The sequence below is a fragment of the Eptesicus fuscus genome, chromosome 20 (genome assembly GCF_027574615.1).
Source record: "Eptesicus fuscus isolate TK198812 chromosome 20, DD_ASM_mEF_20220401, whole genome shotgun sequence".
Classification (NCBI taxonomy): Eukaryota; Metazoa; Chordata; class Mammalia; order Chiroptera; family Vespertilionidae; genus Eptesicus; species Eptesicus fuscus.
Window position 1 is genome coordinate 16985187 of NC_072492.1, and position 21847 is coordinate 17007033.

Consider the following 21847-nt stretch of genomic DNA (forward strand, 5'->3'; position numbering starts at 1 on the left):
GAGACTACTTTAAGGCCCTTTTGGACATGCCCCCTCCCCTGGTGCTCTGTATGTCTTTGTACTGATCACAACTGAAAATAAATAACTAATGACAGAAGTAGCTCTTTTGTGCTTTTTTCTATCTCTAGAATATAAGTTCCATAAGGCAAGAACCAGGCCTGCCTTGTTCAGCACTACATCCCCAGAGGCAGCATGTGCCTGGCCTTTAAAAAAAGACGTACTGAGGGAATGAATAAAGCTCAGCCGAAGGCAGGCTGAAGTACTGGTGTCGATTCTTCACCCCTCGTCATAACATGAGATAGCCACACTCTGTCGTGGCCTAATGGTGGGCAGTGTACCTCCCCTCGGCTTGAGAATGGTCAGCTGGTTTGCTTTGGCCAAGGGGGTGTTAATGGGTGTGATGTGAGCAAAGGTTTGAAATGGGCTTGTGCAACGGAGCTTGCTCTCTTGCACTCCTGCCTGTCACCATGACACAAATGTGCCTTGGTGGTCACCGGTCCAGTGGGATAACAGATACATGGAACAGACCTAAACCCAACTTACAGCTTGAAACCAACCACGTCCCCCTGCCAGCAGCCTACATCAGCCAAACTTCACCCAACCCACAGATATGTGTGGGTGGATTAAACACTTATTGCCATATGCAAATGGTTTGGGGTGGTTTGTTATGAAGCCACATTGTGGCAATAGATGACGGAGACCTATGTCCTGGCAACTTTGAAGAATGGGGTAAGTCCTGGGGTAGGTCTTACATCCATATGGCCCACAGTTGAGTCCACAATGATTCTATGGACAGATCCACACCCCTCTTCCAGACTTATGAGATAAACCTCCCAGAATTCTACAGTCCCACAGCCAGCCTCCTGGGGCAGTCCAAAGTGTATTAAGGACTTACCCAGTGCCAAGCGCATAGTAGGTACTTGATAAGAGTTAGTCTTCGTCTTCCTCTACCCACCCTCTCACCAATTCCATCCCTAGGCCCTGAAAGCACATCTTCAAAGGCAGAAAAATCTGTAGCTTTTTTCTTTGCAGAGGCTGGGGAGGAGGGTGCACCCTCACCCACCCTGGGGGGGGGCTCCCCCTCCTTACTGGCTCAACTAACCCCCCAAACTCAGGTAACGAGGAGGGGGACAGGGACACGGGCAGGCAGCGCACACCGCCTTGCATTGTAACTATGATTCAACGTGTGATCTACATTATATTTATTCATTCAAAATTTATAACCGTCTATTTCAAGGAGAGCTTGAGGCAGCTTAGGGGCTGAATGTAATAAAAAATAAACAACTTAAGGATCAAAGAGAATAGAGGCCAGGCAGAGAGCAGAAAGAGGAGATGTCACCATAAATCTGATGATTAAACTGCGCAACACATCTGACTCCCAGCTTTCCAGCAGCCGCAGAAACGAGGCAACTACGTGGGATACAAAGTCGACATAAAATCAAAGCGGCGGCCCTCGCGCCGGAGTGTGAACGCCGAAGGGTCAGGCCACACGGGGAGGATAGCAATCCTAACAATAACAACCACCCTCCACGCGGCAAGCGCTGCTCTGAATGCTTTGTCCAAGGCTTCTCATGGACACAGATACTAGCACTACTTCCATTTTACCGACAAGGAAACCGGGGCCCACCGAGGGAGGAAACGGTGGAGCCAGGAGGAAGAACGGAACCCAGAGCTCAAGCCCTTAAGCAGGAAGCCGTCCTGCTTCTGCTTTGTTCATGCTGGGCCCCCCTCTCCCTCCACCCCCCCACCCCCCCATCCTGCAGATCCTGAGCCTCTACTCTTCCCCAGTCACAGGCTTATTCGCCTGTTTGTCAGGAACCATTACCTCCTGGCGAGCCCCCTGCAGACAGCCTGCCTGAACTCCCACCTGCCAGCCTCTGGGGATGCATCCTACCTCCCTCCCCCGACCACACCTGCCCTCTCAGCACATTCTGCTGGCCACCCAGCCCTCCTCGAGTGCATCTACCCCCAGGTCCTCCCAGTCCGCCTCACGGTGCTGTCCATCCGCATGCATGTCCCAGGTTCCAGCACTAACACTCAAAGACTCCACATTCTACATCAGTCAGCGGAGCCCCCACTGAGAGTGACAGGCAGGGAATGACCTCTGAGGCAATGACCCCTGAAGTGCAAACCTTCAACCCCTCAGCAGCTGCTGTGCGAGCCCACACTCTGAGCGCCAGGCCCACATGAGGCGAGGTCCGCCTACATTGAGTCCTGGCTGCCCCCTTGACCTGTCCTCTCTGCCTTGACCTCAGAGAGGGACCTGGATGCAACGTTTCAATTCTTTAAAATCAACTTAGAGTCCATGTAGGACGTTCTCACGTCCCAGATTACCCCTTTGCTACACAAATTATCCCCATCGCCCTGGCAAGGGTGACCCAATTCACCATCGGACACCCGAAGCAGAAGATGGGTTTGTGGGGCGTCGGAGGCCATCCCAGCCCACCAGATACTTTGGTGTGACATGAGACGAGGCCCCCACCCGCCCCTTCACGGAGAAGCTTCTCTTCCACCTGTTTGAGACCATCGGACTAAACTGATGATCCTATAAGGTGCTTCGCGTTCCTTTGTCAGAAAATCTCCATCATGAGCCACACAAATGGAAGCCCCCTTCCCCATGGCGCCCTTGTATGACCTTCCACCGCAAACATGACTCTGGCAGACCCAGCATGTCCACCGCCACCGGCATCTCTGGCCACGCAAGATCCCCAAAGCAGCCAGTTCCCTGCTCTGGGGTACCCTGAAGATGGGGAGACTTGATGGTAAAGAACCTGTTTCTGCTGAGCTCAAGTCCAAAGCCTAAGAAGCCCAGCGGGTGCGGGAAAGGTCTAGGCTGGGTCATCGGACGCCAAGCTGTGGCTTCTGTGGGGAGGAAACCCGACAGCAGGATGAGAACTTGTGAGAATAAACAAGTCATCTTTTCTGTCAAAGAACAGTTTAGACAGCCACCATGTTGGCCACATGGCTTGCAGCTCCCCTGGGGGCTGCCATCTTGAAACAGCAAAGGCCGACCCCTCCCTTTGAATTAGCCAATCGCGAAAGACTGTGTGCCTGAGCTCCAATCAAGAGCAAAGGACAGGTCACATGCGTAAGGGATTATAAACCCCAGCAGCCCACCTGACTGGTGTGCACGCGCTTCCAGACCACGTGTGTGCACCCTTCTACGTAGAAGTAAATATGTTTGCCTTGCTGCCTGGCTCCCGAGTGTTTTGTACACATCAATTGGTTGCCTCCCGCACGTGCCCCAACCAAGTGCAGGGATTGAACCTGCAACCCAGGTACGTACCCTGATGGGGAATCGAACCTGTGACCCGTTTGCGGGCTGATGCTCTAATCACTGAGTAACACTGGCCAGGGCGTCCACTAAGTTTTTGATGCTAGTGGTTGGGAACACTGTAAACATCAGGATTTTTTGGTTGCAAACAACAGAAACCAGGTCTGGTTGATATAAGTAGAAAGGAATTTTTTTTTTTTTTTAATCCTCACCCAATGATATTTTTTCCATTGATTTTTAGAGAGAGTGAAGTGGGGGGGAAGAGAGAGACACATCGATCTGACTGGGGCGGGGATCATCCAAACTTATAACCGAGATACGTGCTCTTGACCGGGAATTGAACCCGAGACCCTTCAGTGCGTGGGCCGACGCTCCAAACCTGCCAGGGCCAGCAGACAGGAATTTACTGCAAGGACACCTGGTAGCTCAGAATGGAGGAGAAGGCTGAAGATCCTGACGTAGAAGGAAACAGAAGCCCTGGGAGCGTGCAAGAGGCCCCAAGTCTGATCAGCTGCCACTATGGGAATAGGTAGCTCCAATATATATCCTTCATGTTGCTCAAGTTTCAGATGCCAGAATGGACAGCCCAGGTGAGCAGCCCAGCTCAGGGCAAGGCCCCACCCCTTGGCCTGGGTGATGGCTACATGGCCGTGTTCATGTTGTAAAAATCACTCAAGCAGGACACTGAGGATTTGTGCAGTTTTCTGAGCGACTTTTATGCTTCAATAAAAGTTACACCTAACCCACGGCCCAGCAATTCCGCTCCTAAAAGAAGTAAAACATGCAAGGGAACTAATATATTTAAGAGAAATAAAAACATTTGTCAACAAAAAGATGTATGGCCACTCCACTTACAACAGCCAAAAACTAAAAATAGCTCTATCAACAGGTGAATACACAAATTGTACATATTCACACAGTGGAATACTGCTCAGCAATAAAAAAAAAAAAAAAGAAGCAACTACGGATACAACAGGATGAATCCCAAACATTATGTCAAGAGAGAGGAACAGAAGCCTTTAATGAAAGAGAACGTACTGTATCATTCCATTTATATAGAGTTCTAGCACAAGCAAAGCTGATATATGGTGGAAAATCAGAACAGTGGTTAATTCTGGGGGCATAGGGGCAGGGGTTGCCTGGGAAAAGGCATGAGGGAACTTTCTGGGGTGATTTTCATGTACTCTATCTTGACATGGGTTTGGGTTGCATAGATATATGCATTTATATATCTGAGCTCCTTGAATGGAAAACATAAGATTTGTGCATTTTGTTGTATGCACATTTTACCACAAAAGAAAAAAAATATTGGACTTCAGTTAATGATAAGCTTGCTGACTTAAGCTCTGACTGTTTCGTTCATTAGGCCCAGGCTGGGTAGCTCCATTGGTTAGAGTGTTGTCCTGATATGCCAAGGTTGCAGGTTCGATCCCTGGTCAGGACACATACAAGAAGCAACCAATGAGTGCATAAATAAGTGGAACAAAAAAAATCCATCTTTCTCTCCTTCTCTCTCCCTTCCTCTCTCTATCTCAAATCAATCAATCAATCAATCAAATTGTTTAAAAGATGCCATTAAGATAGTGAAAAAGCTAATACTTTCAACAACAAAGAATTTTAATAAAGGTAGTGAAAAAGCAAGCCACAAACTGATAGAATTGCAACATGTAATAAACAAAGGATTAGTACTAGAATGTGAATATGAGAAGATCTGTTATGAATCAGCAATAATTTAATACGAAAAAAGGGGTAAAAAAGTACAGCTGTGTAAATGAGGAAACACAAATCATCCATAACATGGTCAACCTAAAAGATGAAGGGATTAAGAAGTACAAATTGATAGTTACAAAATAGTCACAGGGATATAAAGTACAGCACAAGGAACAGAGTCAATAATCCTATATAATTCCTATATAATAAAAGGGTAATATGCAAAGTGCCCCCTCGGGAGTTCGACCGGGAGACCAAGAGTTCAATTGCTCACTATGATGTGCACTGACCACCAGGGGGCAGCGTGGAACATGGGGGGGCGGCGACCAGCGGCGGTGGCAGTGGCAGGGTGCTGAGGGAGTGAGGGAAGGAGGAGATGGGGAGGTGGGGAGGTGCGGGGAGGGAGGGGAACCACATGGTGGCGGTGCTGGGTGGCGAGGGAAGGAGGAGGCGGGGAGGCTGGGAGGTGGGGAACCTGATTAGCCCTGACCGCCGGCCAGGCCTAGGGACCCTACCCACGCACGGACTTCGTGCACCAGGCCTCTAGTGTTGTAATCACTATGTATGGTGCCAGGTGGAAATATCGGGATGATCACTTCGTAAATTATATACTTGTCTAATCATGATATTGTAGACCTGAAACTAACCCTACATAACAAAGAGCTAATATGCTAATTAGACCAAACAGCAGAACAACCTTCTGGACGAAGCTGGGGCTGCGAGGGCCGAGCCCCTTGCATGAATTTCGTGCATTGGGCCTCTAGCATAAAATAATATTGACTGTTAACTGTAACTGAAAAACAACAACCATGTTCAACCTTAGCAGTCAGCAATCACTAAAACTCCAATTTAAACCACAGTGAAACACCAGATCCCACTCACCAGTTTGGCTAACACTAAACGTGCAGATGTACTAACCATCGGTGAGGGTGTAGACGGAGCAACAAGCTCAGAGAGGACGTACTAAGAATTGGTGAGGATGTAGGCAGAGCAGCAAGCACGGGACCCAGGGCGGGAGTAAAACACACACTGCCTCGGAGAACAACACGAGGTGGCCTTATCGCTCTGCTCCCATCCTGGAGAAACGCACACACAGAAAGGAGGTTGATAAAGTCAAGAAAAGTGGAGACGACCCGAATGCCCATCAACAAATGAAAGGGATAAATAAGTTGGGTATCTTTACACATAGCAGCACAAAGAAGGAACTATAGCCACAGGTAACAACAGGATGAGTCGCAACCACACACACACACACACACACACACACACACACACACGTCTCTAGTAAACATATGGAATACAGTGTGATTCGCTTGTAAAAGTTCAAAAGCACACAATACGTTGCTTAAGGGTATGAATGTACATAGGAAAGCTATGAAGAACAATAGGTTAGTGATGATAACAAAATTCAGGTTCACGCTCCCATGGGGATGGGGAGAGAGGAAGAGCCACTTAAGGAGAGAAAGAAGAATATTTTCTGAAGGGTTGCGAGTGCTCTAGTTCTTAAGTTAGCCGAGTATATGACTGCTTTCTTCTTCTTCTTTACACTGAACATATATGTCTTATATGCTCTTTTGTATATATGTTTCACAATAATTTCTTAAAAACTCAATAACTTTCTCATATTCCCACATCTCACACAGAAGAATGAATAAATAGGCAAGCATAACCAAGGTTATTTTGAGAAGGAATTTGCACTGCCAGGTGTGTTAAAATATATAAAGTCACAACAAAAAAATGTAATAGCGGAGGAAGAGAGATAGATTAACTTAAAAAAAAAAACCAGAAAGCCTGGAAGCTAGTATGCTTTCACACTATAATAAAAGTCAGTCAGGGGACGGGGGATGGAGAGCGAGTGTCTAAGACCAAAACCTATAACCTGGCAACACCCAGCTACTGACCCTGGGAGGATAAGGGATGAGGGAGGAGGAGCCCTCGTTTGCCTTTTGTACCTTCTGAATTTTAAACAACATGATTGTAATGAATATTCAAAAACAAACTTAAAATATAGTTGGTGGGGAAAGAAATTAAACTGAAAGAACTGGTTGACAGTTTGGAAAGAAATAAAATCAGGATCTTATCTCACATCATAAACCAAAACAAATTTCAATCGGATTAGAGCTGAACATAAAAGAGAGCGCTGAATGGGAAAGCTGAAACCAAATAAAGAACCAGAAGAAAATATAGGTGAGCACTTATCTGACCTTGGGGTAGGGAAGATCTTTTAAACCCAGAGGCAAAGGAAGACATCATAAAATGAAAGGACTTAATCAGATGCTCGGGCTGCCACAACAAATACTGTAGAGCCTGGGTCACTTAAACAACAGATGTTTATGTCTCACAGTTCTGCAGGCTGGAAGTTCAAGATCAAGGTGCCATGGACTTGCTTCTTGGTGTGGACTCTTCCTGGCTAGCAGATAGTGGCCTTCTTGCTGTCCCTGACATGGCCTTTCCTTGGTGCATGCAGAGGAAAGAGTGAGAGAGCCAGCTCTCTGATGTCTCTTCTTATTAAGGGCACTAATCCCATCATGAGGGCCCCACCCTCATGGCCTTACCTAACTCTACCTCCCTAATGCCCCATCTCCAAAGATCATCACCTTGTGGGTTAAAGCTTCAACATATGAATTATGGGAGAACACAAACATTCAGTCCACAACACCATACATACATTAGAAAGTTCTCTATGTTTTAAAATAATAATAATAAAGAGCCCTGGCCAGGGGGGTCAGTTGGTTGGAGTGTTGTCCCAAACACCAAAAGGTTGTAGGTTCCATTCCTGGTCAGGGCACAGACCTCGATTTCCGGTTCCACCTGCAGTGGGGGCACGTATGGGAGGCAACCAATTGATGTTTCTCTCACATTGATGTCTGTCTCTCTCTCTCTCTCTCTCTCTCTCTCTCCCTCCCTCTGCTCCTCCTCCTCCTCCTGTCTCTCTCTCTCTAAAAAAAAAAAAAATCAATAGAAACATATCCTCAGGTGAGGATTAAAAATAGTAATAATAATAATAGAAAAACAAACACTGAACTGAGAAGAAATGTGTTATATATAAGTCAATCAATATTCTTTTTAAAAAATTATTTATTGATTTGAGATGGGGGGGAGAGAGAGAAACATCAGTTTGTTGTCCCACTTATTTACGCATTCATTGGTTGCTTCCTGTATGTGCCCTGACGGGGAAAGAACTGCAACCTTGGCTTCCTGGGATGGTGTTCCAACCAACGGAGCTTCCCAGCCAGGGCTCTAACCAACCGATACGCATACGGATAAGGACACGTGTTAAATAAAATGCAGGTTATGAAATCCTTTATATAGAATGGTCTCAATGTTTAAATAGTAAACAGCGGTTACCTCTATAGGTTGGGAATCACAGATTTTAATTTTCTTCTTTGTCTTGGTGTATTTTCTAAATTTTCCACAATGAACATGAGTTACTTTTATCATTTAAAAAAAAAAAAAAAAAGACCATTATTTTTAAGAAGTGTTAGGTCATGGTCCAGCAACAACAGGGCAGAGAGTCCAAGACGGCACAACGTTAAGGGCGGTTGGCAAGCCAGGTGCCCAGGCCGGAGTCTGGAAGGCATGATCCGTCTCCGCCCAGGAAGGAACCCGGAAAGAGGCAAGGACTTCTCCCCAGAGGAGGCAGGCCTGATGGGGATCTCGCCCCAGTGAAAATCCTGCCCCGTGGGAAAGGGGAGACGTATTGGAGATGGCTCCAAAGGGACAGGACAGACTCAGAGGCAGAGCCACCAAGAGGCAGGTATCAGTTCATGTAACTGGTCTACCACCAGCGGCCCAAACTGTGTAGCTTTTCACCGCTGCAAACGGCCGCAAAGACGATGCCAGAACTTTCCACCTGGGCACACGTGCCAGGGTTTCTTTGGGGCAGATCCCACCTGAGAAGTAGAATCCCTATGTCGTAGGGAAGATGGATTTTTTTAATGTAACGAGTCCTGCCAAATGGATGGTCAAGCCTCAGGTCCCATGGCCTTCTACATCCGATCCCTGTGGAAGCTCTTGTCCACGACAGCCCGGCATTTGGCCCACCTGGCATCTTCGGGGCCTTGCTTTTGTTCCAGCCTTTTCCTGACTATTCACGTCATCGTCCGACCAGGAGATGGGCTGCCCTGTCCCTGGCAGCGTCCAAGCACAGGCCGATGACCGCCCCCCTGGCTGCTCATGGAGGGGACTTCTGAATGGGGAGGAGGCCTTTCTACCCCAAGATGGTGCATCTCTGCGAACCAGAGGATGAGGGAGTGAGAAGGGGGTGGGGGCCGAACAAGAGGAAACGTTACAAACCCTGCCGTGAACTTAACCGCCTGGGTGGACCAGACCCCAAGGTGAAAATGCACCAGCAGGTCCGTTCGGCAGGAGCACAGCTGGGGGACTCGGGCCGGGCTGGAGACTCACCATCGTTCCCCCTCCTCACCCGGTGCACCCACCACCAACGTCGGATTGGTCCCACGAGGGTCACTGCGGCACCAGCTGATGAACTGTCCCTGACTGACCACGTGCGTTTACGTAAGGTGCTCACACGTCACTGAGACCTTATGTAAGGCGCCGGTATTTTTAGCCGCACACAGCTGCCCGCGAAAGGGCCGCTCTCCCCAGGACGCTGCTGACTTCCCAGGCTGGCGCGGCCCCGGAAACGGGGTGTTGGGCAGGCAGCTCGCGGCTGCCGGGAGGTGGAGGGTAGCTGGGCGGATCTGTATTCTATCCGTGTTCTGCCTTTCTCCAGGCCAACCTACGTCTCCCAACAAGCACATCACCTCCCCGACGCCAGGCCTCACAGCAGCGAGAAAAGGCCGACCTCACAGACTGGGCAAAACCTAACCCAACGGAGCCGAGGAACAGAGTGGGGGCGGGGGGGGGGAGGCAGGAGGAGACCAGACCTGGCGTGGCCCTGCGCCCACATCCTCAGAGCTGTCTCCTCCCAGAACCTCGTGCCCACCCTCAGGTCACCTCCTGCCTCTCGCAAGCAACCTGAGATTCCAGGTCGGGTGAAGTCAAGAATGTGGCCCCGGGCCGTGGCCGGTGTGGCTCAGTAGGTTGGCCCTCCACCCATGCACCAGAAGGCTGCTGGTTCAATTCCCCGGCAGGGCACATGCCCCAGCTGTGGGCTCAATCCCCAGTGCGGGGCGTGCAGGAGGCAGCCGATGGATGGCTCTCTCTCAGCGTTAATGTTTCTCTCCCTCCTTCTCCCTTCCTCTCTGAAACCAATGATAATATATATATTTTTAAAAATCTTAGCTATTGTAAATAACACTCCTAGGAACATAGGGTGCACATATCCTTTCTGCTTAGTGTTTCAGGATTCTTAGAACATATTCCCAGAAAAGACAGAAAAAAAATAACGTGGCCCCCATACAGGAATGGAGTGTGTATATCCATGTCCTGGGTTCAGGGCCCCTGCTGCCTTTTCCCTGTTGCAGCCCATTGGACTGGAGTGTGACACATCCACACAGAGAGAAGTCCATGTACCCAAATCGGTGAATTTTGAGGAGATAAACAACCTCCAGGACCAACACCCAGATAACGGAACCAAACACGGCCGGCCTCCCGGCGCCTTCCTGGTGCCTCCGGGAGCCCCCTGCTCCGACGGCCAGCCCCTGAGGTTCCCCGGGCCCGCGTGCACGGTGCCGGAATGCAGTCAGACAGTGCGTGCTCCTGTTCACCTGGCCCCTGTGCTCAACGGCGCTGGCGCGATTCGCCCGTGTTGTCCCGTGTGGCTGTACATGTTCCTTCTCACTGTGTTCTATTCACCCGTGTTGTCCCGTGTGGCTGTACACTGTTCCTTCTCACTGTGTTCTATTCACCCGTGTTGTCCCGTGTGGCTGTACACTGTTCCTTCTCACTGTGTTCTATTCACCCGTGTTGTCCCGTGTGGCTGTACACTGTTCCTTCTCACTGTGTTCTATTGTGTGCACTCACCCCAGTTTATCTGTTCACTCGCCTGCCAGTGGATGTTGGGTGATTTCCAGTTCTCGTCTATTACAAACAGTGCCACTCTGAGCACTCTGGTACATGCCTTTTCACTGCAGCCTTTTGCCCAGGAGAAGGTACACAGAATTAAAAACTAGTTTTTTAAATGTATTGGTTTTAGAGAGAAAGAGGAAAGGGGAGGGAGGGAGAGAGAAACTTCAATTTGTTGTTCCACTTACGTATGCATTCATTGGTTGATTCTTGTATGTGCCCCGACCAGGGATCGAACCCTACAAGCTTGGTGTATCGGGACAATGTTCTAACCCAGTGGTCGGCAAACTGCGGCTCGCGAGCCACATGCGGCTCTTTGGCCCCTTGAGTGTGGCTCTTCCACAAAATGCCACGGCCTGGGCGCGTCTATTTTGAAGAGGTGGCGTTAGAAGAAGTTTAAGTTTAAAAAACTTGGCTCTCCAAAGAGATTTCAATCGTTGTCCTGTTGATCTTTGGCTCTGTTGACTGATGAGTTTGCCGACCCCTGTTCTAACCAACTGAGCTACCTGACCAGGGCAAAAGTTGGAAACAAAGTTAGAAACCACTGCCTTAAGCCTCAAGTCTGGAGAAAGCCAATCTGCCCCATCTCTTCAACTAAACATGACCCTCCCAATCATGTAAGAGCATTGTTGGCCACAGGAGTCAGACTGCCTAAGACTAAAACCCTCTCTTCCCACCTGGTCGCTGTGTGTCCGAGGGCCAGCACCTCACCTCTCTGTGCACGTTTCCTCTCCTGTAATGTGGGAATAGAGAGAGTACTTCTAAGTCCATCTGGCTGAGGATTACCTATGGAAACAGCACCTGCACTTAGTAAGCACCCATCAATGTCAATGGGTATGATTACTGCCAAGGGCACCCAGTCTTTCCCAGCATCCGGGCACCCACCTCGGGGTGGCCTCTGCCGAAACAGCCGAGCAAGGCCCTCGCACAGGAGACAGAAACTGCAGACAATTCCACCGCCTCCACCTGGAGCAGAGCTGCACCTAAAGCCCTCCCTGTCACATCAGCCTGCTCCGTCTCCTCCGCCCCGCAGTCACAGGGTGCCTGGCGGCCATGGCTCCTGCCCTCCTACCCACAGGGCACTGGATTTCATCCCAAATGTGACCTAAACCAGGGGCACCATCCCGGGGTCATGACTAATGGGGCGCTGCAGCCCATGCAGGCTGCTGGGGCACCGGCAGAGCCCAGGAATTGCTGCCTGAAAAAAAAACAAGTGATTCAAGTGTCTATGCAGAGGAGAGCGAAGTGGACTAGCTCATTTTTTTTTAGGTGACAAAGATGGAAAAAGCCCCTTGAAGCATGCAGTGCAGGGACTTAAGAGCCAGAGACCGGGGCCTCACACTATCGGTTGCCATGGCAACTGTATTTCACAGCAGGGACTCATTTTCATATGACAGTGACCTGTGGCGGGAAGGGAAGGACAGCTCCTTCGAGAAACTTAGTTGAAGAGTGAGCTGGGGTGGGAGGGTGGGTTTTACTTACCAAAAGAAGCATTTGAGAGTTCCTTCAGGGACAGAAATGACCTGAGGGCCCCTAGGGATTCTCTGTTCCACAACTCTTACTTAAGACAGACAGACAGACAGACACACACACACACACACACACACACACACACGCATGAGGCCGGGCCTACGGGACAAATGTCACTGGTCCCACCATTAACCATCTGTGGATGTCACAGCGTCCCTGAGTCCCTGGCCTCAGCATTAACCATCTGTTCAGTGACAAAGTCCTCTCCCGGAGTCCAGCAGACTCCCAAGCAACCGGCGGACCAAACGACCAGGCTGTCCCACACCCCTGGCCCAGGGGCCGAGAGGACCCGGAAGAGCAAATCCTCCTATCGAAAAGCAGCCTCAGGAGTCAGACTTGAGTTCCAACCTCTGCTCTGCCACCTACAGGTGCCGTGGACCCCTCGGGGCCTGTGTCCTCCGGGGCAGGATGACGGCAATAAGCATAGCGCCTGCCCCTCTGGGCGCCGGGAGATAACACGCACGCAGGAGGGAAGGCCTGGAAAATCGGCACACGCCCTGCCCCTCAATAAACCGCCGCTGTAATGAAGAGCTGGCACAGTAACTCTCACACCCACCACCTGACTGGGAGCTAACTGCAGGGAACAAAGTATTAACTTGGGTGGCCCAAGCGGTGATGAAGCCGTCGGCAAGCCCAGCGGGAGTGCGGAGCAATGGGACCCGGGAGGCTGGAACCGTCCAGCAGGGAAGGTGGGGTTGGAACCACACTCTGAAGGGTGATGGGGGGTATTCTTGGAGGTTTGGGCGAGGAGGGAACGCCTATATCAAGAGCCTACAGGGCACTCATCCTCGGGGACCCGGAGGACGGCAAGAGGCTTCGGGGACACAAAGGGACCTGCGACCGGCAGGCAGGCAGCTGTAAGGGTGCCAGGGGGAGTGGGGAGGCCACGAAAGGAGCCCCCGTGCAGCGGGGAGGGAAATGGCATCGGAGCTGGGTCCCCAAGGGGAAGGGCTGCAGCCCGGCCATGGGCGCGAGGGAAGTCGATGCAGAACAGGAAGCTGGTTCTGAAGCGGGAGGCCACCTGAGGCAGAGGATGAGCTGGCTCTGGGTGGGAGGAAACCCCGGGCTTATGAAACCTTCTTAGGGGAGAGGTTCCAGCGACCGGGTAAACACAGTAGCCAAGGATCAGGAGACCAGAGGCGACGTGACAGAAGGGTGGTGGGGGCTGGAGAGGACCCTCCAGCCGAGGGGCTCTGAACCCCGGCCTGCGGTGTTCAAGGCCAGGAGAGGCAGCGACACTCAGGGAGAAGTGCGTGTGACAGAGGAGGGGGGCACCTACTGCTGGGAAAGTGCGGGCAGCTGCCCAGGAGGAGACAGGCAGCCTTGGACATGCTGCGTCTGGGGTGTCGCTGGGCACCCAAGGAGCCAGGACGTGAGCTGAACCCCAGAGAGGGAGCTCCCTGAGGAGCGAAACACAAGGCCTCACAAAAGGCCCCAGAAAAGAGGGAAGAGGGGTCAGAAGAGGAGAAGGGAAAGGGAGGAATAGGAACAAAGCCAGGAGGGAGGGATGGCCCAGAAACCACAGCGGGGACGGCTGCACAGGGGACGCATGCACCCGGGGTCCGCTTCCCAGGCAGCTGGACCAGCGGACACAGCAGCGTCAGGAAACAAGATGACTTTCAGGGAAGCAGTTTCAGCAAAGTGGGGGGGCCAGCAGCCTGGCTGCGGAGGGTGAAGGGGGGGGGGGCGTGGAGCCGAGGCAGGCAGCAGGGGCAGAGCACTTGGTGGGGAAATGTGAGGAAAGAGGAGAGGAAACTATGGCTCCCATGCATGTTTACCACCCCCCCCCCCCAAAAAAAAAAAAAAAAAAGATGGGAGGCCAGGGGAAGTCAGAGGAGGATGGAGGGACATGGAGACCTGGGGAAGGGCACAATCTCTCTCGGCGTGGGGGTGGGGAGGGGCAGAGACCAGACTGCAGCCCTGGCTCTGCCAATGCTCTTAAAGTTAGGGGCAGAAATAGAATATTGGGGACCAGCTCAATGATAAGAAATATTAATCATGCTCTGTCAACCAGGATGGAGGATGGTGCTGTTCTGTTCTAACCTGGCTGAGAGGTGCACGCCCTGGGACATGGGAGCTAACATCGCAATGCAGTCCATCCTCCTGTCCCGAGAACTGCCGGTCATGATGGAAAGATTTACAACCTCGTGGCTGAAACAATCTAGTCCTGGAGGCACCTGCTCTTTACAACACCCCCCGCCTCTATTGCCTGTAATCTGGTCCCAGGGTGCCCAGAGGCAACCCCTCGGCCCCCCTAGCCCGCATGACTGTAACCTGCAATGATTATCCCACGCCTACTTTCCCAGGCCTGTAGTTCCTACTTTCCCACGTAATCTCTGTCCTTCTACCCAACAGAAGCAGCTGGCTTACGGGTGGGGTGCAGAGCAGATTTTTGTGAATGATCTGCTGCTCTCCCATGCTGCCAGCATTTTTGGAACAAACGCTCCTATATGATTCAACCCTGTCTCTGCTCAATTGGCTCAAGCAGTGACAGGCAGCCGGGACCCCTTGGTTGTCTGGTTACATTACCAGGGTGGCCAGGGACACCCCCTGACTCCTCCAGACTGCTGGGAGGACCCAAGGTTCCCCACAGCCTCATAGGTAATCTGATCTTTAACAGGAATGCCCTCCACCCTGAACCTCTCCCCCTTCCACATCGCACCTCTCCTGGGGCAACCTGTGGGGTGGGGCGTAACAGACCACCCCTGGGGGGGGGGGGGGAGATCTGGTCCTCAGCCTCTGAGCAGCCAGGCAGCAGGGGTCAAACTCAGCCTTCCCGGCGGAGCCCTCCTACCAGCTTCCACCTGAACAACGCAGGTGTCACGGGCACCCTTGTGAGCCCAGAGCCTTCGTGGCGAGGTGCCCAGGGTGGGTTCCAGCATCACCTCCAAGCCTTCTTTCTGCCTGGGAAAGACAGAGGTGGGCCTGACTGCAGGGAGGGCTGGAAAACAAATCCGGGGCACGGTTCTCAGGCTGCGAGGGGTAGGCGGGGTGACCGGGGGAGTCCGGGCCAGTGAGAAACCCCTCCATCCCGCACTCTCACACTCCTGGGCACCGAACCGTGGGCGGAAGCTCAAATGCCCAGGGCCCCCCTCGGCGCCCGGTGCCGATCCTCACCAAAGGCCAGGCCGGCGGGCAGCACCCCGGCGCTCCCTCCCCACGTGCGCCCGGCGGCGCCCGGCAAACGGCGCACCTGTTGACTCGCCCGCCCGCGCGCTCGCCCCAGCGCCGCCTGGTGTCCGAGGCCGCCCGCGCCCGCCCGCGCCCCTCCCCCACTCGGCCACTCCCGCCGCTCCCACCTCGGGGCACACCACGGGCTCCCCAGCCGGGCCCGGCCGGGCTGCAGCCCGGACCCAAAGCCCCAACCGCCCCGGGGTGGGGGGGCCGGGCCCAGGCGCCGCCCGCGCCCCGCCGCCCCGGGCTCGCGCCTTCCCGGGGCGCAGAGAGCTCCTAGTTCCGTCCACCGCGTTCGGGCCGCCCTGCGCGCCCGCTGGGCCCCAGCCGCGGAGCCGAACGCACTCCCCAGCCCTCGGAGACTGGGCCCCGAAAAGGGGGTGGCGTGGGGGGCGGCCCCACTTGAGCCAGACTTACCTGCGGGTTCGGCCCGGCCGCCTGGCGCGCTCCCTGGCTGCCCTCTGGCGGCGGCCGCGGGGACCCAGGCGCCCGTCCCGCCTCGCCCCGCCCTTCTCCCACCTGGAACCTGCGGCCCGGGCGGGAGAAGCCCGGCCTAGGGTCACCTGGTAGGCGGGGCCCCTCCGAATGGCTGTCCCGGGCAAGGACGGGCCTCCAAGGCCCCTTCTTATTGTTGGATAACACACAACACTATCTTTTCCTTAAGCAGCTTCAAGTCCTTGCTTTCTAGCCCTACAAGGGTCCTCAAGGGCAAGCCTAGTCCTAGAATCAGCCCTTTCTCTGCACGGCCCAGCTTCCTTTCCCTGGGGAATAGTGTCAGAAACGAGATCTGGGGTGAGGTGTGCCCTTTGCTTCTGGGCCCATCGCATTTCCTCATTAACAGCCCACAGCAGGCCAAAGGAAGTTAGCCCGCTCCACCCCATGGAGTGCTCTTGTCTGCTTATTCCCTGAGGCTGGGGATCATAGCTTCAAAGACAGGCCCTGGACCCCAGGAAGGAGGTGAGACTGAGAATGTGCTCTCAGGCCCCGGACACACCAGGAGGCCTGGGAGTGACCTGCAGGCCAAGGTGAAGGTCTGGGCGCCATAGAGCCAGCTGAGTAATGAGCATGCAGCCAGCCATGGCTACAAGGTTGCAGCCTAGAGATAAGTGGGTCCATGAGAAATAAGTAGCAACAGGAGGCAGGGCCCAGGAGGCATGGTGACGGCCGGGTTTCTCGCAAGAGGTCATTACGAGGTCATTGCTGTGGGTGTCTGGCTGAGAAGGATTCTAGTTGTGTGTGTCTGTCTGAGAGATGTTTATACTTTTAAAAAAATATTTTTAAAATTTATTGATTTATTTTAGAGAGAGAAGAAAGAGAGAGAGAGAGAGAGAGATCAATTTATTGTTCCACGTACTCATTCATTCATGTGCCCTGACCAGGGATGGAACCCAAAACCTTGGGTTATTGGGAGGACACTTTGACCCACTGAGCGTCCAGGATGGCAGCGGCCCTGATGTTTATACTCTAAAACCAGCTTCTCGAATGTGGCCCTGGGGCCTCTGTGTCAGACGCACCTGAGGAATTATCCAACGTGCAGAGCCACAGGCCCTCGTATTGACTCTGGAGGTGGGGCCTGGGATCACCTTCAACTTGTTCTCCCAGGGATTCCGATTCCCACCAACGGTGCCCCTTTCCGCCCACAGTCAGGATGCCCCTGAGGAGGGAATCTGTCTGTTCTCTTTCTACAGATGCCAACCTGATCCCATGTTGCCTTTGTTTTTTGGTTGGTTTGTTTGTTTGTTTGTTTTTCCATGTGTAGAACATTGGAACAACCATATTGCTCATTTTTGAGCCTCTAACAACCTCAACAGGAACAGCCTCATTGGCTGTACCTTCCTTTTGACAAAGACTCTCTCCTGGGCCAAATTTTAGTCGGTTTTCTCTGAGCCCCCTTCTCCACGAGGCTGTCACCTCGGCCTACAGGAACTGCTACTCAACACAAACGCTTCTGTCCGCCCCTCAACACACAGAGGCTTGAACACACAACCTAACACTGTTCCTAGCAGCCTAAGGCCACCGCGGCCCGGTGATGACCCAGCCCCGCCTCGGGTTCCTATCTGAGAAAAACGCAAAGCTTCCCAAAGAATGTATCATCTGTTCCAGCCAAGATCGGCTGGTAGGCCCCTGACCTCCATTTTCTTAGAGCATTCGTTTTTTAAAACTTAATGTTGTAAATTCTTTCCCGGTGTCACAGGGCGGGACCCGGGCCAAGTCCGCCTCGGGCCGGCAGGAGGGTGTGGGCTCCCGAGGTTGTGCAGGAAAGATTTCACAACAGGAGTCCAGGTGATTTGAAGTGTTTATTAAAGCTGGGGACGAGGAGAAACTCGTGCCTGAGGTAAGGGTGGATGTGCTCCGGAGAGTTCCTACAGGCACCCTTTGTCTGGAGGGCTTTCATCGCTGTTTGGCAGACAGAACACCCGGGAGGGTTTCAGCAGAAGGTTCCTCAGCTTTCCAGGTGTGTGTTCTTAAGGAGGCTGACGAGCCGAAATGAGTGCGTGGAGGGAGCAGTCATTCGCTGGCCAGCTTTGGCTCTGTCTCGGATTTGCTTGACTCTAATTGGATTGTTTGTTACTTATTCCCCTGACTTCATCCATCCTTGGGTTTGGCTGGTGCTAAGGGCACTAACTGGGTCTCTGCTGCCGATCTCCCTGACCAGGGCCATTTAAGCTGTGGACTCTCTGGTTAGGGAGGAGAGGTGTGAACTGTTAGCTCCCGCGCATCCTTGGTTAGGGAAGGGAAGGTCTTGGGATTCGCTGGCTGACTATACGTTGCTTGGCTTGCTTGGCCCTATTTGTCTCACTGTGGAAGGCGGTTAGACAGACATGAGCAGAGCAAGGGCCTGCTGGAGAAGGTCCCCAGGGTAGAACGCCCCCGATGCCTGCCAATGGACAGCTGTCGGAGGGGACTTCGCCCGAGGGTGTCCCTATGCTGACCGTAGCATGTGGAGGTTTGGACCGCCTACCTTTCCTCCCTAGAGGTAACACCTAGGCCTGGGTCCTACCGCAGCTCCGGGCCCAGAAAAGAGCAAAACCAGACCAGTGACCACGGCTGCCCAGCGGCATTGAATAATGACCCCCTGCCCGGATAATGACCCCTGCCCTGGTGCCGGCCAGTCAATCCGTGGAGACCACAACCCTGAAAGGACGCTCCTGGAAAACTGCTGAATATTCTATTGATCTTCCTCTGGGACCTCCCCTAAAATCTCCGCCCTTAAAACCCTTAGGACAGAGGACCCGAGGTGCTCTCCCTCCTGGGGGCACGCCCCTGCCTTCCCTGGCCCTTTCCCTCCCTTCCCCCTCCCACCCCCCGGCGTGTTACCATGAGCTTCCTCTCTCCCACCCTCCCAGGGTCCTTCCTTTACCTCTATAACTTGTTTCCTAAGCCCATTCCTGATAGGACTTACTTCTTCTGCCTCTGGGATTCTATAAATCAATGTTCTCTTACAGTTTGTATCTTGGCTCTGAACTCTTTCCCAGCCGGAACCCAAGTACCCAGGTTGCTGAACCCAGGCTCGGTCTGACCCCACCGGTCAGGCACCTGGTGCCATTCCTGCCACCGACAGCATAACCATTTGCCTCAGTTTCCCTTTTTCCACTTGTCAAAAAAAAAAATTCTCCTAACATCTAACTAGCCGCCCAGCTGGTGTGGCTCAGTGGTTGAGCGTTGACCTATGAACCAGGAGGTCACGGTTCGATTCCCAGTCAGGGCACGTGCCCAGGTTGCAGGCTAGAGCCCCAATGGGAGGCATGCAGAATGCAGCCGATCAATGATTCTCTCTCATCATTGATGTTTCTATCGCTCTCTTCCTCTCCCTTCCTGTCTGAAATAAATAAAAATAAATATTAAAACACAAACAAAATAAAAACCATCTAACTATCCTGCCTCCATGTATCTCCCAGGACCCAGGAGTGCATTTCTGAAGGCCCTGGGAGCCATCCTTCCGAGCGGAATTGTCAGGGAGGACAGCACGCCTGTGTCCCAGTCACTGTGGGAGGGTAGGAGCCCAACCCGGGTACGTGCCAGCCACCAGACACAGACGGCCATCACATTGACGTTAACCACTTACACAGTTTTTGTGATTTTTCACTGTCTTGACAGCGCTGGAGCCCCTACTTGCTTCCCTTTCCCGCTCCCTCGTTCTCTCTTTAAAAGGCCAAGCCACGTCCTAGCCGGTTTGGCTCAGTAGATAAATTGCCAGCCTACGGAGTGAAGGGTCCCCGTTTCCATTCCAGTCAAGGGCATGTACCTTGGTTGCAGGCTCCATCCCTGGCCCTGATCGGGGCATGAGTGGGAAGCAACCAATCGATGAATCTCTCTCACATCGATGTTTCTTTCTGTCTCTCCCTCTCCTCTCCACTCTCTCTAAAGATCAGTGGAAAAATATCCTCAGGTGAGGATTAACAACAACAACAAAAAAGGCCAAGTCACCTCTACACAGATCAGAGTCAAGCTCAGTTCAATACGAAAGAGGTCTCTTGGCCAGGTAGCTCAGTGGGCTAGAGCAGCATCCCCATATGCCAGGGTTGTGGGTTCGATCCCCGGTCAGGGCACATACAAGAAGAAACAAATGCATAAATAAGTGGAATAACAAATCAGTCTCTCTCTCTCTCATCAATATTTTAAAAAAGAAGTCTCTTTTTCCTACTGCTGCAGAAGTACTGAATAAAATCTGTCTTTCCCACCATTAACCAGTGTCCATCTTTGTTTTTCTTTAACACTTTCCAGGAATGTTCCTGGTGAGACGGAGTGTTGGAGTCCCCACCTCAGAACCAACAGCCTCGGACTCAACGTGCCATAGCAGCCCACAAAGGCAAGCATGAGGGCCCTTGTTCAGCTGTCATCCAGCCAGGCCTGGATCCAGGACCTCCCCTTGCTTAGGCAGGGAAACAGCAGCACAAATTAGCAAAAAACGAAAACAGGAAGAGACTTCTATCTTGGAGTTCTGGAAATAGCCTGAAGTGTAGACACAATCCATTAGCATCGAGAGGCCCCAGCTTCCTCACCTGTGCAGCACGTACAGCTGCTGTGAGGAAGGGGCTATGCAAACAGAATCTGAGGTGGGTGGGTCCCAGTTCCTGGGATTTGCAGTGTGAAGAGACGGGCAGAGATGGCTGAGACATGGATAACAGATCATTACACTCAAGGAGCGCACGGACCCTGTGTAGTCACTTTCTATGTACTGTCTCAGGTACTGTCATTGTCCCCATTTCACAGGCGAGGGGACCAGGGGTTGGAACAGCTAAGCTTACTTACCAGGCTGTGGGGGCCTGAAGGAGGCCCAGGGCCTGGTGGGGGCTGTCATTCGGGGCTATCGGGTGAATGACAGGTGTCATTTCAATGCCCCCAGAGAGACAGGTGTCACTCTCATGGGCTTTCGCAAAGTGCATAATGTGTTGTGAAATCCGTGTTTTCCAGGGACAGATGTCACCCGCGGGATCAGCCAGGAGCTGAGAATGTCTCATCACTAACACTGCACCCAGGCCGTTTGGTCTGTTAGTCTGAAGTTCAAAGCACAGCAGAACAAAACAAAATATGACATTATAGATGCACCAGGAACTATGCTAAATGCTTTCAAATAATAATTCATTCAATCCTCTTAACCCTACAGTGGAGGTATGCATTATCATGACTATGATGTTTTTTATTTATTTCAGAGAGAGGAAGGGAGAGGGAGAGTTGGATGACAGAAACATCAATGATGAGAGAGAATCATTGACCAGCTGCCTCTAGCACACCCCCTATTGGGGATCGAGCTGGCAACCCAGGCATGTGGCCTGACCATGAATCGAACCATGATCTCCTGGTCCATGGGTTGATGTTCAACCACTGAGCCACACTGGCTGGGCTATCATGACTATTTATTTATTTATTGTTAATCCTCACCTGAGCATATTTTCCCAGTGATTTTTAGAGAGTGAAAGGGAAGGGGAGAGACAGAGAGAAACGTCGATGTGAGAGAGACACATCGATTTGTTGCCTCCCACACGCACCCTGACCAAGACCAGGGATCGAACCTGCAACTGAGGTATGTGCCCTTGACCGGAATTGAACCTGGAACCCTTCAGTCCACGGGCCAACGCTCTAGCCACTGAGCCAAACCGACTATTGAAAGAAGAGAAGGTTGAGGCACAGAACGGTTAATTGCACACGGTCACTCAGCAAACAAGTAGCAGGACTAGGAGTCAAACC

At 52.4% G+C, this 21847-nt stretch overlaps 1 protein-coding gene across 2 annotated transcripts in view; it reads right to left on the minus strand.

The window, feature by feature from the left end:
- Window positions 1-16099, minus strand: part of RPH3AL (rabphilin 3A like (without C2 domains)) — a 127644-nt gene extending 111545 nt beyond the window's left edge. For both annotated transcript variants that reach the window (XM_054709082.1, XM_028155026.2), the window contains exon 1: window positions 16076-16099. The gene's annotated coding sequence lies outside the window, so the exon portion shown is untranslated. The remainder of the gene's footprint in view (window positions 1-16075) is intronic.
- Window positions 16100-21847: the final 5748 nt, after the last annotated feature.